We start from the raw sequence: 16,219 nt of genomic DNA, 5'->3' as shown, positions 1-16,219 counted from the left end.
CATTTGGGCTGTGAACCTTAGGGCTTTGGTCCAGAATCAGAAGATCTGATCAACAAGGGGATCAGGTGGGTCGGTGGCCAAGTCAAGTGCAAGCATTGCAATAAAGTGGACTACCTTGAAATTGAGATCAAGAAAAAATACTTGGAGTTGATGTACTTCGTCCAATCGAATCTCTCGGATATGCGGGATCGAGCACCGAAGGACTGGACGACCCCGAAGCTCTTGAATTGCCGGTTTTACGGTTTTACGGCCAGGACGAGGCTGCTAAGCCGGTTGTTAGTGACAAGAAAAAGATGATTAATTGGCTGTTTTTGCTGCTAACTCAATCCTTAGGGCACTTGACCTTGGAACAGCTTAAGTACTTTTGCAAGCACAATAAAAGGACTGGGGCCAAGGATCGTGGTTTGCACTTGACCTATCTTGGTTTGCTCAGGCAGCTTGATCCAACAAAGTTCAACAATGATCGTATCTATGGTATTGTTATTATTATTATTTTAAATCATCTTGAGTGGTAGGGGTTCTCACTCTTTAGTTTTTAGTTTGTATAATCATAATTGTACAAATCTTTTCTTTTTAGTTTGTATAATTACAAATCTTTCCATTTTTTAACGCGATTCAATCCATTGATTACAGAAAGCTTTAGTTTGTATAATATTGGTACAAATCTCATACATTTTTGGAAGATTTCCTGACATTTCTGGATGGAACACCTCCCAATGAGACAAAAAAGACAAAGGAGGATACCAAACTTCATAGGAGGGCAAGATGAGATAGAAGAGACAAAGGAGGATACCAAACTTGCATAGGAGCGCAAGAATTTCAGATCGAACGAGAACTTCAGAAGAATGTTGAGAATATGAGAACTTGACTTCATATGGATTTGATGTACTTTTACCTTCAAAAAACGGCCCAGCATTCAATGTTGGTCGAAGCTTATTGGTTACCTGGTTTAAATGCTATTAATGAGAATGGTAATTCACTATTCATAACAATAGGTCCTAGAGACTTCTTGATTCATAATGCTATTGCTCTACATTTGCAGACAACTACATTGATCTTAAAGGTTCGGTTTTTTGGTTCATCAAGCTATTGGTCTAGGTTTGCATGTAACTACATTGATCTTATTAAAAGGTGCTTGAGATGCACTTGGTTCCAAGTTCATGCCAGATAAAAAAAGATTTTTGGTTACATCTCTATCTCCCCTTTTTTGATCTAAGCGGTACTCTTGTATTATAACTTTAGTTAGTTAGAGTTTTGATTAATGAAATGTTGTAATTTCATTTCATTTCTTTACTTTTTTTTCCATTTGCTGTTTGGATTTTCACAAAGGCTCAATTAGCAACATTGTGTATTTTTGAAGGATTCGTGGATGATTTTCGATGAGTACCTATTCACCCCAATTTTTCAACTTATTATTTAATGAAGTTCCATTCCTACCGCATGTCGATGTTCCTATCCCTCTTTAACTAGAAATAGAGTTTCTCTAGGACCTTGGCATTTTTACAGTGGGGAATTTTTTTTTTTTTTTAATTGTGGGGACTTTTTTTTTTCTTTGTAATTGTAATGATGTATGTGCAAATGTGTATTGAGATGTAATTGTAAATGTGGGCTTGTTTGGATGTATTCATCATTACTATATAAAAAAAATCCCTAAATCAATAATATAATATAATTAATTTGTTAGGCTACACCATTTTGTGTCGTATACTTTTAAAGTCACATTTAGATACCCTTATGCTCCTTGTCAGTCTAGAGATTTAAGTAATTAGTCAAGGATAAAATAGAGATTTCTAATAGAACCAAAAGCATTTATTAACAATAGTGGATAATGACAACACCCTCAAGATATACTAATTATTTTTAAATTACTAGTAGAATGCCGTTATTTTTTTATAAAAATATTTATTCTACCTTTTTAAATGACCAAAAATGCTCCTACTGGTATTACCGGTAAATGGATTGTTACTATTTGGCTAATATTTAGATGTAATCTAGGAAATACATTGTTATTGTTTAGCTACTTCTAGAAGATAGATGTAATCTAGGAAATACATTTAGCTACTTCTAGAAGATAGATGTAATCTAGGAAATACATTGTTATTGTTTGGCTATGTCTAGAAGAAATATAGGAATGCATTATCAACATTTTACTATCATTTCTTTCTTTTTTGTCACAAAATTCCACTAAAATGCATAATTATCATTTATTTATTGTTTGTCACAAAATTCCACTAAAATATTGAATAAAAATTATCACACCATTCCAAAAAGATTTCTAATAATAACATTATCACCATTCCTTCCAAAAAGATTTTCTAATAACAACTTGTACCATTTTACAGTCATGACACTATTTCCTACTTATTTTAAGTGCCTTTGGCACTTATATGCAATCACATGTTAGAATTCCTACTTATTTTAAGTGCCTTTGGCACTTATATACAATCACATGTTTTCTAACATGACATTGGTTGCAACATGATAAGTCATTGGAACAATATGATTGGAATAACATGATTTTATTATGATAAGCTTTATTTTTATTTATTTTATATAAAAGTCTTTCAAATGTCTCTCTTTATAATTTCATATAAACAATAAATTTATGATACTAAATTCAGAATCTGTAGGGTACGAGTTATAATTGCAGGTTTGGTAATTACAGTATAAAATTTTGAGGTATTGGAGAAAACTAAAGAAGTATATTATTTGAATTGAGATTAATTATAGGTTTGTTAATTGCAGTATAAAATTTTGAGGTATTGGATAAGACTAAAAAGGTATATTATTTGAATTGAGATTTTAGTAATCTTTTATGAGGAGGATTATGTTGTGTGAAATGTGTGAATTTTTTTATTATGATTGTGTTGTGTAATTTATCATTGATTATTGATTTTTATTTTTATTATTTTTGTTTTTATATCACACTGAGGCCTTTAGATGAGCTTAAAAAGAGAGGGATCACAATATGTTACATGAAATTTTTTATTAAGATTCTGTTGTGTAATTTATCATTGATTACTATTTTTTATTTTTATTATTTTTGTTTTTATATGACAGCTGATGACTTCAGACGAGCTTAAAAATTTATTATTTTTATTTTTATATGACAGCTCATATCTTCAAATAAAGCAGCGAAAAGGGGACAAGCGAGAGGGAGGATTTAGAAGATTTTGGGAAATATTAATGGATTTCCTGATTTTTGGGAAATCCAGATTATCATGATGCATAATGGATTTACTGATTTTTGAGAAATCTCATTAAATCTCGATTAAGTGACTAAATGTACGGGTGGTAATGCCATATTTCCTTGTAATCTATTGTAACAAAACTCATTAACTAATCAATAACTAATTGATGTAATCTACCTATTCTAAAATCAATAATACAAGATAATTAAACAATCATTTTTTCTAACAAAACCCATTAACTAATTGATGTAATCTGGAAATTCTAAAATCAATAATATAATATAATTAGGCAATAATTTTTTTAAGGACCCAGTTCCTATGCGGCCAAGCCTGCATATATAGAAATGAGAGCCTATTGATAACTCTATTTTTGAGATGGATTTTTGGACTTAATTTTTTAGAACATGTAATCTCTAACATGGAGATCATGAATATGGAAAAAATTAGTAAATTTTGAAAACTAAAGGTAATAATTCTTGTAAGAAAACATTTAGACCGTTAATTTTTATTGGTTTTAGATGGAACACCCACTTGCATCCATCTTTAAGATGGATCCTTTACACTTTTTTGACCACATATGTAGTAATGAGGTCCATGAAACAGTTTTCGCTTTTTGAACATCTATTTTGAATCTCCAATCAACAACCATGGGGCGTATGCGAACGCATACTTCAGAAGAGATATATTTATGGAACTCGAATCCATTTCAAAATGGATTTGCTCTCAAGCTATCGATTTTTCATAAGGATACTGAAACTTTATAGGCTAACCAGAGCAATAGGTAAATGAAATTGTTGGTCCAGTCTCATTTTTATCCAAACTCAGGTATATTTATCCAAACATGGCCATAAACTGGAGCAATCGGTAAAAGAACGTATAATTGGTCCATTCTCATCTTTATCCAAACCTGGGTATAAATATGTAAATTTTGAAATTTTCCAACCAAGATTCAGTAGTTGGTCCATTTTCATCTTTATCTAAATCTGGATATAAATTTTTTATTGCTTATATGTGTTTATAAATTTGTTAAAGATTCAGTAGTTGTTCCATTCTCATCTTCATCCAAACCCAAATATAAACATATAAATTTTTTATTACTTCTATGTGTTTATAAATTTGTTATTGGTTATATGTGTCTCCTAACCTGATCTGACTTGATAAATTCCAAGATGGACCGAAACCCTAACCAAGACTTAGGCTCACAACGTCTAAGATTTAGATTCACAACCAATTGCAACCCTGTTGCGATGCAAGAAAAAGGATAACCTTGAAAAAAAAAAATTTAGAAATTTTTTTTTGTGAGCCAGTTTGATAAGAATTGAGCTTAGGATGCTCTATCTTTGGTAAGAATTGAGCTCCCTACCCTCGGTAGAAATTGAGCCTAGGACGTTGCAAATCGCCTCTCTACCCTTGGTAAAAATTGAGCTTAAGACATTGCAAATCGTCTTCCTACTCTTGGTAATAATTGAGCTCCTTACCCTTGGTAAAAATTGAATTGAGCCTAAGACATTGCAAATCGTCAAGCGCTGACGCATGCAATTAAGCCCAAACTATTTTTTTTTTGGGGTTTTGGGATAACTTCAAAATTACTTATCTTTTCCTGAGGATAACCTCGAACTTATTTGTAAGTACATGTCGACTCGGTCAACCCAAACCAATTGCCACCCCATTGCGATCTAAGAGAAAGGATAACCTCGAAATTACTTCAACTACGTCATGGTTTTTAAGCAGCAGTGATTCACGAATTATGAGCTTTGGATCCATCCCGTTATATCTTCTGAGGTGACAACCAAGGGTTCTGTTAAGTAGTGATTCATATCGCAAGGAATCATGAGATTTGGATCAAACCCGTTATATTTTCTACGTAACAACCGGAGGCCACGTGGTATGTACCATATGACGTGCACTTCATCCACCGGTTGTGTGGGATGACGTGCACTTCATCTACCGGTTATGTGGGGCCACCAATTTTGGCGGTAATTGCTTCTAAAAGGCCGGCTTAATATTTAGATTTATTCAATTTAAATTCAAATACTCAAATTTTTAAATTGGATGGATTTCCAAGTCATAGAACTCGGATTATAGCGTTAACCAAATCACTCGGACTCGTTATGTCCTTAAGCAAACCACACCGTCCCTGATTTTTATAATTTAATTGTACGGACGGATAGGTATTGACCCCAAGAAACGGCAATAGATCAATATCTAAAATAAAGGGATTAAAAAAATTATTTTAAATTTTTTTAGAGTTTAGTTAATTTTTTGCCTTGTCATCCTGCTAAATATTTATGTTTTTTCCCTATTATAAAATTTAAAGCTTCAGGTAGATCGAACGTATCTGCACAATTGAAAATCTTAAAAATTGACAATCGAGAAGATATATTACAAGATGCACTACTTCCAATATTTGATGTTTTTTTTCATATTCATGCATATTGAGGTGCGCCTTTAAAACAAACCTCTTCTAATAAAAATTTTAAGGTGCGCCTTTTTTTTTTATAGTTATAAAAGTTTTTTATTGTTTTTTTTTGGGTAAATCAGTGGGGAAGAAAAACATGTACCTTTTTTTTTTTGCCTTTTCCCTAACTTAAAATGTAAAAGGTTTTATAATTAATTTATATTTTAAAATTATAATCAAATAGCTTTTAAAATACTGAAAAATGTAAAAGTTGTCAAAATTGAAATATTAAAATTCGTAATTTAGAAAAATAAAAATAAAAACTTGATGATAAACCAATTTTTTGAAGTGTAAATCTTTACACTTAAATTATAATTTCTTCGAAACAAAAGAAACAAAACTAATTTATTATTTATTTTAGGTTAAGACAACATAATTCTTCGAACATTGGATGGTGGTAACAGATAATTTGTCAGTAAGCTTGCAATTCGAATCCAGAGAGCATATAAGAGGCGAATGTTACATGGTAAACCTATTGTCTCATAAAAAATTTATTTTCTTTGCGAAATATTCCAATATTATTGAATCACATGATTACGAAAATCTTCAAAACCTCACAAAAACATAATAACTACCATTATATCCTCTGACAAAATATTTTTCTAAGTGTGCATTAAGCACACTCACCATCGCTAAAAAAATCCATGATATCCTTACACTGAACAAAATATTATGGTAATAATCCCATATTATGTTGATACTTAGGTTTGGATAAAGATGAGAATGAGCCACTTACTAAGTCTTGGTTGGAATTTTTTTTTTCCCCTATTGTTGTAGATAATCTATTATGACAACTTCTTCCCAACTTTTCGCCATAATATATTGAAATAAAATGAAGATTCTAAATTCATAATCTCTCTCACGTAAGATAAAGAAAGGTTACTTATGAATATCAAAAATATGTTCCTCATGGTGACTGGTTTCATGAATTATGGTTCATAAACAATGGGATTATTCATGAATACCAGAAATATGCTCCCTTTGGTGACTGGTTTATGACTTATGGTCAACCAGCAGTGAGAATTGCAAAATATATTGGTCAAAGTTTTATGATTATCTTATTTCAAGCGAATCGTTTACATGTAATTATTGAGTATCCTTATGAGAAATTACATGTAATTATTTTAGAGCTTTTCTAGAGGCTAAGTCCAATTTGAGTTTGATCAATACGTTGCGGGTGAAGTATGAGGTTTCATATGCCTGATAAATCTCCTTCTTGTTGATTGGAGATTCGAAACTGATATTAGAAAAAATGATTGCTTAATTATCTATAGGAAAAGTCCTCTCTGAGTTAGCCGGTGCAAGAGATCGATGACTTACCAACGGCCATTTTTAAGATGGACATCGTAAAAAAAATCACAAGGTTTATACGGTGTAGAAGTTTTTTAAAAAAGAATCACACTTTAAATATTTTAAAAAAAAAAATCGCGTTCATGATCATCTTAACTTATATTATGAATCCCTAAAATTTTAGAGACGAATTCCTTAAATTTTAGAATAAAACTCAATTTTTAAGATGGTTTAAGTAGGGGCATGCCTATGTATACTATAAGTCAATTTACTTATAAAAACCACCTCCTTATATATACACTACATTATTAAATAAGAGGTAAGGGATGGACACATGTCGTAATAGAATAGAGATAAGGGATGTACATATATTACAAAAATATGGACCCTAATGTTATAGAGATTATAGAATAGGTGACAGAATAGAGATAAAGGATATACATATGTCGCAAAAATATGGACCCTTATAGAGATTATAGGATAGGTGACTCTTGTTGTATAATCATTTCATATCTTTGAACGAGGAGAGAGAGGGATTTTGTACTCATCTTTTAGAGCGAGAGGTGTAAGTACATATGTTCTTTTGTTAGGTTTGGATTGTCTTGTCATTTTTTTAGAAAAGCAAATCACCCTAATGGGTAGAGAATATCAAAGGGCTTTTAGATAAAAAAAATCAAGAGAATTTGAAATAATGTGAAAATTAGAGGTACTCATATTTCTCTCTTATCTTTCTCTACAAATTCCTCTCTCTCACTCCACGACATCCTATCACTATCTCTTCTCCACTTGCAATCTCTCTCCTCCACGGCCTCTCTCTCTTCTTTAAATGACTTCCTCTCTCTTTACCTTTCTTTTTCGACTCTCTTTTTCTTTTTAACTTCTTTATTTATTTCTTGCTATAAGATTTTGTATTTTTTATTTATAATTATTTGGTTGATGAGTAATCTTCAATTTATTGTAAATATTTGAATATATGTGGTAAATTGTATTTCTAATTATATTTCTAAATCCTAACTACCCAAAAAAACTATGTATATTCCACTTCCATGCGCATGCCTTATGTTATTGTTTGCCAGTTTTCAATTTTCAAGTTCTAGTATTAGTAATAAAGATGGTCTACAAATAGACTATTTATTTTTTGTATATGAAGGTCACAGTTAATCTCGTCTCTTAAATTTCAAAATAGGTAGTTATAAAAGTGTCATTGAATAGACACAAAGTTCCAAAAAAATATTAGTATAATGATAAGTAAGATTATAAAAATATTATTATAATATTTAGTTCTTTGTAAGGATATCATGGATTTTTTTAAAAATGACAAGTGTGCTTAATGCACACTCAAAAACATTTTGTTAAAGGATATAATGGTAGTTATTAAGTTATGTTTTTGTAACGTTTTGAAGATTTTCGTAATTACGTGATTCAATAATATTGGAATAGTTCCCATAAAAAATAAAAATTTTATGAGACAATAGGTTTACCATGTAACATTCGCCTCTTATATGCTCTCTGGATTCAAATTGCAAGATAACTGACTAATTACAAGCTTACTGACTAATTATATGTTACCACCATCCACTGTTTGGAGAATTATGTTGTCTTAACCTAAAATAAATAATAAATTAGCTTTGTTTCTTTTGTTTCCAAAAATTTATAATTTAAGTGTCAAGATTTATACTTCAAAAAATTGGTTTATGAGCATTTTGTTTTTCTAAATTATGGATTTTAATATTTCAATTTTGACAACTTTTACATTCTCCAGTATTTTAAAAGCTATTTGATCATAATTTTAAAATATAAATTAATTATAAAACCTTTTACATTTTAAGTTTAGGAAAAGGCAAAAAAAAAAGGGCACAGGTTTGTCCTCCCCACTGAATTACCCAAACAAAGTAACGAAAAAACTTACATATGGGTGATGCCCTAACAATCAAAATAAGACGCATATTAAAAATTTTATTAGAAGATGTTTTAAATGTTAAATTTTTTCAAATTCATCATGTCGACTTCAAGATACATTAATATGAAAAAAAATAGATATCAAGTATTGGAAATAATGCATCTTGTAATGTATTTTCTCGACTGTCAATTTTTAAGATTTTCAAGTGTCCATATATGCGTCTACTCTATTTCTTGGGCTTTAAATTTTATACTAGGGGAAAAAAGTGATATTTAGGTAAAGCAAGAAAGCAGGCGGATGAAAAGGTCAAAAATTAACTAAACTCTAAAAAAAATTAGAATAATATTTTTAATTCTTTCGCACCCTTTATTTGAGATATTGATCAATTCCCCATTCTTGGTGTCAATACCTATCCGTAGAATCAAATTATGCAGTCTAATGGGATTACATCCCAAAAAATCAAGGACAGGGTGATTTGCTTAACGACATAATTAGTCCTAGTGATTTGGTTAACGATATAATCGGAGATGTATGACTTGGAAATCCATCTAATTTAGAAATTTAAGCATTTAAATTTAAATTAAATAAATCTAAATATTTGGTTTACCTTCTAGCAGCAATTACCACCAAAATTGATGGCCCCGCACAAAGGGGCTGGATGAAGTCCACGTATCAATGGATCACACATGGGGCTGGATGAAGTCCACGTGGTAATGGATCACATATGGCAATGGATCACACAGTGAATACCACGTGGCCTTTAGCTGTTATGTAAAAAATGCCATGGGATTGATCCAAATCTCAAGATTCCTTGCGATATGAATCACTACTTAACGTTGCCTTTGGTTGTTATGTTAGAAAATATATCAATCCAAAGCTCATAATTCCTTGTGATATGAACCACTACTAAATAAAATAGAACAATGGTCCAATACAACAGTTGTATTATAGTATCATATAATGATAATATTAAAAAATTATATTTGTGATATTTGTATAACTCTAAATTTTACACACACATTTTTCATCTCAATAATCAATTCTCTCAAAAAAAAATTCAATTTTGAATCTTAGATATGGTCAAAATGAGTTCCCTCCAAAAAAGAATCTAGATTATTCATTTTGTGAATTTCAAAATCTTAACCTTTATAAACTCAAAATCATTTTTTCCTTTTTTAACATTGTTTATCTAATGATAATAAATCCATTCAAAAAAATTAGAAATAAAAAAAAAAAAAACCTAAATTTAAACATCTCATCAAAATGAACGGCTTATATTAATTGGGCTAAAAAAATACTTTTTAAGTTATGTTTTCAATTTTGTCTTTTTTTGTGATGGTTCATTAAAATGACAAGAGATTATATTTCAAAACTTGGATCAAACAAATAGCCATAAGATGGTTTTTTAAGATTGTTGCATCATATTACTATACAACAATTGCTTGAAATCATTGCCCAATAAAAACTAGAATTAATAAAAACCCAAAACTAAAAATAAAGCTAGTATCATATTTCCCAATATTTTGTGTGTGCTTGTGTGATTAATTTAATTAAAAAATAAAAAAATAGAATATTTCTTTGAAAGTAGTACCATATTTTTATGAAAAAATGAACAACGATAAAATTATCTTGAAATTTTCTATTTCAATTCTTACTCCAAGTTTTAGAATCATGGAAATTTATTTAATGAAGACTTTGTTGATATATATATATATATATATATATATATATATATATATATATATAGTACTTAAATAAAAAATTTTATTGAAACTGGTGTCCTCTACGGGAAGGACAATATAGTATTAAAAAAGTATTTAGAAATCCATTATTAAAATACTGAATAATAAATCGTTTGTAATATTTAAAATCATGAAAACTCATTAGAAATTAATAAAAATTCTTGAAATTAAGAAAATCAGCTAGTGAAATGATAACTCAATATTTTGGTGTGAGAATATTATTATTTTGTATAATAATATAGTTAAAAATGATTAAATGTGAATATGCGGCGTATATGTAATAAAAACATCACATGCAGTGGAAACTACACTAGAGAATCACAATCAAACCAATAAACCGTGCGACATGGAGAAAACACTATTAACTAAATTAATATAATTTTTGATATAGTTGAACATCCAATTAAAATTAAAATTAAAAAAAGGAAAAAATGGTAATAAAACCAACTTCTAGTTGAAGGGATTCAACATATTTTTTCTGAGCAAAAATGATTTATTGTTGTTCTTTAGAGGTGAGCATTAGAGGAGGGAGACGCTTGTTTGCATGAGAGACAGGGGCTTGAGAGTCCTGAGAGGAGCTGGTTTGAGGAAAGGGAGAGAGATTTATTGCCATATTTGAAGACCCAAAAAATTTTAAGAACCAATATTGTAGGAATGATAAACTCAAGGAAATTTCATTTCCTACATTTAAAACCAATGTTGCTTTTTTTAAGTACATATCACATCTTTTTATAACAAATCAAATGGAATAATCAACATCTTTTAACCCTAAAATTTGGGACGTTTTTGAGAAACGCAAACATCATCTTATCCCTTGAATTTTGAGGATTTTTCTGGAAAATAGATAATGACTTTTATAGGCAAGCACTATCATAAATTCTGTTCAACGAGATGTTTCCTTTTATTTCCAACTGAATAGTGTACGTTGATCTTAGAAGCTGATTTGTCTCTTTTAACAGATTTTTTAACAGATTTTCCTTTTGGAGAATTGTTTGGTGCGTGCAAGCTTGAACCTGTTACTATGCTGGTTTGGAGATCTACAGTAAGTGTAGATCTACACCATAAATAATAGTCCTTCAAAGAAAAAGTAAAATCAACGGTTTTAAAATTTATTTATTTTTGCAGATTAATAATCTACATGTTAAATATTATACGTTTCCTAAAAATTAGAATTAAATTCTATTTAAAAGTAAATTATTAAAGGGCCCACATTCTAAATATAAGTCCATAAACTCATAGAAACCGTGTCTTTTTTTTCTTTTTTTAATAAGAAAACAGTCACCGTTTTGGAGGCCTTGCTAGCTTAATAAAAATCATCGCCCATAATTTAATTTTATTGGGAATTTATTAAGAGTAATTTCCTCGGATATCATCATGATATAGTGAGTTTATCACATCAATATTGGCGTCCAGATATTATCTTTATGAATTAGATATTAGAGAAACCATTAAGCCGTAGCCATTTTAACTAGTAATACATCAGTTACCTAAAGAGAAAGAAAACCTGTCACTTTTTAAGGTTAATTTTTTGGAAGACATCTGGGAAATTTGAATTTCAAAAAGTAATCCACACGTAACGAATAAATAGCTTGAAAATATATACTATTTAAAGTTTGTATTTAGAAGAGAAATTTGAAACTTACTCAAAATTTAGTCGAAATATCTAAATAGGGTTATTTTAGAGGACTAGCCTAAATAAAAGTTTTAATAAAAAAATACATATACAATCCATGCATTACATGTAAGAATGAAATATGAAAATACATAAAAAAAAAAAATTGATAATTTAAAAGTCCCAACCAAAAATATAAAAATTAATCATGAGTCTTGATCATCACACTATAAAATATAGATTTATTAAAAAATTTCTAAAAAATATAAAGTTGAATTTCTACTTTTGTGGTAAAGACAAAAAAAATATTTTCTAACATTGTCAAAATACAGAGATTACTTGCTACAGGACTAAGAGAATACCAAAAATCTTTTTTCCCTTTCATATATATCTTCTTTCTTTTGAGTATGTAATGCCTTCAAGGCCCGAATCAAAGGTGCATGAGTCTATATTTTATCGGGTTAATTGTAACAGGGATTTAAATTACCTGGAGTTCCTCATGACATGTTTTATCTTAAGTATGGACGAATTTGTTCTTTAATGTGAGTACATCCTTTGATTTGCTCATTTTGCTGGAGTCATGGTCGTATAAAAAAGACCTTTATTTTTCTCATATTTTGGAGAAACAGACATTAAAATATATTATCATCCTTAATTATAAAATTTAAAGTTTCAAGAATGATGCAGATAAAGCAAATTTATAAAAAATTAAAATTTTTGAAAATAGACATTCTAAATAATGTGCCATAAGATTTATCTAATATTAATGTGTCACAATCTTATGTGTCAGAGTAACTTTTTTTTTTTTTTTAGAGAGATTTTGTGTATTTGACAGCCATGTGAAATTATCTCTATCCCATCTAATTTATTAATTCTCATTAATGAAATTTAAATTTATTCTGATTTTATTACCACTAAAACAAATTAAAAAGCTTTAATCTAATATTAATGTGTCACAATCTTATGTGTCAGAGTAACTTTTTTTTTTTTTTAGAGAGATTTTGTGTATTTGACAGCCATGTGAAATTATCTCTATCCCATCTAATTTATTAATTCTCATTAATAAAATTTAAATTTATTCTGATTTTATTACCACTAAAACAAATTAAAAAGCTTTAATCTAATATTAAGCATCAATATCTGCCATTTCCTCTCTCTGATTACCCTTGCTCTCTCTCTAAAACATTAACTGTCCTCCATATCTCCTTACATAATTTTCTTACCCCCAATCTCTGTCTTCATTTGTGTGACTACTCATCCCTCTCACACAACCCTCTTCATCTTTGTGTTTATATTATTTTATGTTTTTTTTTAGGGGTAATTGAGTGGAGAAGACATGCCCCAACCCATTATTAGAGAGTTAGTTTTTTTTGAAAGTGTCAATAGATGGCCTCAACAGGATTCGAAACCACATCGTGATAACTTGGCATGGGGGTGCTACCGCCACGACACAGCCCTTTTTCTATTATTATTATTTCATGTTCTGCCTTCAGGTAGGTGCACAAGCCTCTCTTCGTCTCATTTTCTCGCTCTCTCTAACCACCATGGGGTGATATCTCAATGCGGCCAACAATTCAATTTCCTAGAAAAACACTACACTCCTCTCTGCTGAGTTATTATTTTTCTCATTAAATATCATAAGATATTTTATATAGTAGTTTTTTATTAACAATCACAATCTAGTTAACTGATACAGATAAAATTTAAAATTAAAATTTTATTACTTTTTTGAATTTATCTTTTTAGAAATATGGTAGAGTGAGTTTGTTTAGAAAAGATAAATCCTTTATTTGGTGTGAGCTGTTTTTCTTAAGCTTATCTTATATTAAAGGGACTTAAAATGGGAAAGTGGACTTAGAAGATTTAGTTAGAGATTTCTTTTATTGGGGCTTCATGTTGGGAGAATGAGATGATGAGATTTGAATAAGAATTTAGAAATTTAAGGGATTTTAATAAGAAAAAAATAAGAAAATTAGAAGCAAAAAGTCAGAGGTAACAAATAAGTTAAAAAATGCAGATTGCCAAAATTTAGTTAATTTAGCGAATTGTGAATATTTCTAGTTTTGCTTAAAAAAACTGTAACAATTCTAAACTAAAAAAAAGACCTTTTACTTTTGATGGTCCATACAAATAATTTGGTCTTTAAGGACTATCATTTTTTTTTACTCTTTTTACCTTCACCTTTTGTTCATTGTGCCACATCCTCTAGGGACGTGGGCTTTAAGTGTTAATGTAACACCTTCTAAACACCTCATGTTTGAGGTGGGTTAACAATATATTATAATAATATTTTTTTTATGTTTAAAAAGAAGAGAACGAGTTGGATTCTCTCTCTACAAAAATACTCTCCCTTCCGCCCCTGCCTCTCAGTAACGTTGAGCCCTCTTTTTGAATTAAAGAACATAGTGAGCTCTTTCTCTTTAGCATAATTTTACCGAAAGTTCTCTCTCAAATATTATAGGTAAATGATCTCATTATCTTGAAAAATAATCTGTTCACCATTTTTATACTGTAATTTTATGCGCATATGGTATCATTTTTTTTTCTGTTAAAATTATTATTATTAGAAATTTAGACATTGTAAATTATTAAAAATAAAATTTCTGCCTATTATTATGACTTTTAAACACTGTAAAATTTATGTGTAAGTGATGTCATTTCTAGTAAAATCATTATGAATTGATATTTCTGCAATTAATTATAATACTGCCAATACTGTGAGATTTACGCATTTCTGCATTTAATTGTATTTTTGTTTGTCTATGAATTTTAGATACTATAAGTTTTACCTATTCCTGTAAAATAATTAATTATGAATTACATTCCATAAAATTGTGATATTTATGTGTTTAACCTTGGATTTCTATAAAAGCTCTTAAATTGATAATCGACTGCCTATTGGATTCCATTTCAAATATACCTGTTCGATTTGTTACCTTTCTGCTATTTTTATCCAAATTGTTTGATTGGTTACTTACAAATATTTCAATAAAAGTAATTATTTAAATTGCTTCAAGTGAATTCATGTTAATGATTTCAATGATACTTTGAATATACGATGTTGATGCTTTCTGATATTAAAGAGTTTATGAGATAATTTAAGTATGTGTCGACCTATCCTGGACGTCGATAGAGACTATTTGGACTCATCCGGTAAGCCGGCGAGGTACGTTTGGACCTGCAGGGATTGTTTGGACCTATCAGGTTATGCCGCTAGGGACTATTTGGACTCATCGGGACGCCGGTGAGGTATGTTTGGACCTGCAGGTATTGTTTAGACCTATCTGGTTACGCCAATAGATACTATTTGGACTCATCCGGGATGCCGGTGAGGTATGTTTGGACCTGCAGGGATTGTTTGGACCCATCTAGGACGCTGGTGGGGTATACAAGTGACCTACTTGGGATGCCAGTAGGGTATTTTGTGAAATCCTTTGAGTTATGCATTGCTGTTAAAATATTTATATGCATTTCAATCATTTGGATTATGTTTAATTGTGTATTTCTGAAAGTGAAATTGTTATCCATAAATGTTTTTTGGCTCGCATTGTTTCTAATAGACCTCCCTTTTTTAAAATGCTTACATCTTCCGACTATGATTATTGTTTAGGACTATGATGATCACTTACTGAGTAGCCAAACTCATCAAACTATGGTAAAAAAATTTCAGGGTAATTACGGCCTCCCTAGTTGAAGGCACAACAGGACCAACTTTGGAAGAAGTCATAGTTACGATGAAATTTTCTCTTAGTGACTTTTTTTCAAATTCACTATTGTAAATTTTGTCCTATCAACAGATGTATATCTAAACCTTCATGTTAATACTAGTTATGAGTAGACTTTGTACAGACTCTTAGAAATGGAAAAATATGTTTTAGTGCAATTAATGGTGAAGTAGAAAAATTTCGTTTTGTTAAAGATAGACTGTTACATCTCAAGGATTCCAGTGTTATAAATCTTGGGGTGTGACAAAAACAGAGTGAAAAAAATAGATACGTATAGATAACATTTTATAAGATTATGAGT

General features: G+C 29.9%; 1 long non-coding RNA gene across 4 annotated transcripts in view; it reads left to right on the top strand.

Moving 5' to 3' along the window:
- The window catches only part of LOC148782212 (uncharacterized), a 6,991-nt gene extending 6,005 nt beyond the window's left edge, over positions 1 to 986 (top strand). For 2 of the 4 annotated variants that reach the window (XR_016053194.1, XR_016053196.1), the window contains exon 3: positions 1 to 986. This exon is cut by the window's left edge and continues 127 nt beyond it. This is a non-coding gene — a long non-coding RNA (uncharacterized LOC148782212). The other 2 variants (XR_016053195.1, XR_016053197.1) reach the window with 2 other exon arrangements.
- The last annotated feature ends 15,233 nt before the right edge of the window (positions 987 to 16,219 follow it).

This window comes from Amborella trichopoda, chromosome 4 (assembly GCF_054954075.1).
Source record: "Amborella trichopoda isolate Santa Cruz 75 chromosome 4, AtrichopodaSantaCruz75HAP2 v2.0, whole genome shotgun sequence".
Lineage (NCBI taxonomy): Eukaryota > Viridiplantae > Streptophyta > Magnoliopsida > Amborellales > Amborellaceae > Amborella > Amborella trichopoda.
The sequence above is the reverse complement of the archived record's forward strand: the minus strand, read 5'-3'. Positions and strand labels throughout refer to the sequence as shown.